The sequence below is a fragment of the Mastomys coucha genome, chromosome X (genome assembly GCF_008632895.1).
Source record: "Mastomys coucha isolate ucsf_1 chromosome X, UCSF_Mcou_1, whole genome shotgun sequence".
Classification (NCBI taxonomy): Eukaryota; Metazoa; Chordata; class Mammalia; order Rodentia; family Muridae; genus Mastomys; species Mastomys coucha.
The window spans coordinates 8,951,745-8,954,850 of record NC_045030.1 but is presented as its reverse complement, the minus strand read 5'-3'; positions in this window follow the sequence as shown (position 1 = coordinate 8,954,850).

Sequence of the window (3,106 nt, the reverse complement as noted above, 5' to 3'; positions counted from 1 at the left end):
AACAAAAAAAAACCTTCCCTAGGCAGGGTTTGCAAAACAAAAGAAATGCTTCACAAACCTCCCTGAGGCTGCTCTGAGCTTTGTATTAACTAAAATGTAAATATTTTTTTAATCTGAGGATACTGCCTGAGTCCAGGCCCAAAGATTACACCTCCTGCAGTGAGGACAGATTCCAGGGGAGCAATTCTCTGTCTGTTTATGCCTCTAATTTTTGGACAGTTATTCCTAAGATGATTTATACTGAAAACATTCCTTATCACCTCAGCACTGTGAAAGCATTGCTAGTATGTACTGTAGTCCCCTGCAAGGCAGCAAACATAGCCAGACTCTGATTGTATGAGGGTCCAATTTCTACATAAAGACGAATATACCCAGATAAGTCTGTCTTTGCTTTGTATGGCCACAGAGAGCTGCATTAGTGTTCTCATAAGACAATTGTGTAACAAAAGGAACCCCCTTCTTGAGGGTCTCTGAAAATTCTCTTAGCTGTTTTTAGTAATACAACCTCCTTGAAACAGTTTATCCTGAGCCTGTTTGATACCAAATAAATTCTCACTGAGATCTCCTTTCCAACCTTGAGGGGTTAAATTTTGTTTTTACCATTGTATCCAGTAAAGCTTGTTTTTAAAAGGGGCAGCAGACCCCTATTGGCAACAGTTGTTTTTAACTATTATTACTCTTGCAATCATCCTAATTACAAAATATGGGTGAGTTAAGAATCCTGAGCTTGCAATCTAACTACAAACTGCAGCCAATGGAACACTGGCAATTTTACCATACTTTTAAAGTTTCTTTTGTAATATTAAGGCATAGCCATAACTTTAACAAACAAAACCCAGTTTTAAACAATACTTTCTCTTTAAAATCAATACCAAGAGCATTACTGTCACATTACGAAGTTTTACTGCCAATTCTTACATATGCATGCATGATAGGGCAACTTTTGATACATCATTAAAGAGACATTGTTTTAAATCCTATCTTTTATAAGTCTAGTTTCTAGGATAAGAATTACATAAAATATTATCCCAATTTACAAGTATCTTTAAAGACCTGTTTACTTGGGCTGGTTTATGCCACGTGTTGTTTAGAAGGAATTCAACCCTGAATTATCAATTTTAAGCTAACTTTCTGTTACCAATGTTACAAGCAAAAAGCTGTTGTCCCCTTTAAGAATGGCTTGTGTAGACAATCAGGCTCTACCAGAGCTTTTTCAGCTTTGCTTAACTCCCAGTCACAGCTTATCAGTTTCTGCTATGCAAATTGAGACTGCCTTTTAAACAAGTTAAACTAAATCAAAGGATGGACAGCCAGCAGATAACGTTTTAACCATTTTTGACCAACATGAAACACACAGAACAATCATTCAAACAACAAAACAAAAACAAACATAAATTGACAGACATATGGACAGATTCTGAAACCTATTCTCTCTCTCCTTAACTACTTCTTGGTTATCTAGCCAATGTTTACAAACTTTCAAAAAATATTTTTCATTATTTTTTTAAATCCTTTTTTCTTAACTCGTGTTAACCCATAGGTTTGGTCTTCTCATTGTGTCCTGAATTTCCTGGATGTTTTTGGTTAGGAACTTTTTGCATTTTGCGTTTTCTTTGACTGTTGTGTCAATGTTTTCTATGGTATGTTCTGCACCTGAGATTCTCTCTTCTATTTCCTGTATTCGGTTGGTGATGCTTGCGTCTGTGGCTCCTGACTTCTTTCCTAGGTTTTCTATCTCCAGGGTTGTCTCTCTTTGTGATTTCTTAATTGTTTCTATTTCCATTTTTAGGTCCTGGATGTTTTGTTCAATTCCTTCACCTGTTTGGTTGTGTTTTCCTGTAATTCTTTAAGAGATTTTTGTGTTTCTTCTTTAATGGCTTGTACCTGTTTACCTGTATTCTCCAGTATTTCTTTAAGGGAGTTATTTATGTCCGTCTTAAATTCCTCTATCACCATCATGAGATATGATTTTAGATCCAAATCTTGGTTTTCTAGTGTGTTGGGGTATCCAGGACTTGCTGTGGTGGGAGTACTGGGTTCTGATGATGCCAAGTAGTCTTGGTTTCTGTTGGTAAGATCTTGCATTTGCCATTTGCCTTTTGCCATCTGTTAATCTCTGGTGTTAGATGTTCTTGCTGTCTCTGTCTGGAGCTTTTTCCTCTTGTGGGTTCTGTAAGCCTGTGCCAGCACTCTTGGGAGATCAGGTCTCCCCTGGTAAAACCTGTGCACAGAGGGCGGTGGATCAGCTGTCACTCCTTGGTGCAGATGGTTGAATGCAGGACCCTGTCCCAGTTGCTCTGCCACTTCTGTGACCTGTGCCTTCTGGCTGGTCCTGCCTTGAGTCCCGGGATCAGAGCACTCTCTAGAAACTTGCTCTCCCCTAGCAGGAAAGGTACACAGAGGGCTGTGGAACAGGCACACCTCCTGGCTGCAGATGGAGGCAGAAAGGACCCAGTCCTAGCCACTCTGCCACTTCTGCAGCCTGTGCTTCCTGGCTTGTCCTGCCTTAGTATGACCCATCACATATGAAGTTCCAAAAAGTGGGTGGGATTCTACAGTGCTTTGCACTTTCTAGAAGAGAAGGGTACAAATGGCAGCCTGTAAGCCAGCCACTTGTTTTGGCAACTAGTGTTTATTTTAGAACACATGGATGCTCATTTCTTGATGTATTGTCCCTGATTACTTTTGAGTTACAATGAAAGAGTAGCAAGGATTGTGTGGCCTTCCATTATATAATGCAGAAGTTCTGTCTCCACAGTTTCCAGATCTTTGGGTCAGCCAACAATGGCTCAAGAAAAGTAATAACAAATGTATCTGTTCTGAACATAACAAACTGGTGAGGAAGCCCAAACATACCTTCTGAAAACAGCAATAAAGGTTGAAATGGAGTTTAAGGTAGAATAAAAACCGAGAGACACTGTTGGACCAGGCTCTGAATAAAGGCCTTGGAAGTGGGCCTTCTGCCTTCAGCTATTCAAGCTATTACTACCTATATAAAACAGACAAAAATACAAAGATAAACTTTTTGGCTTCTTAATCATTTCAAATGCACAGAATGCATCACTTAGCAGATGGGCAGAGTGTTAGAGACTGCAAAGGTGTTCAT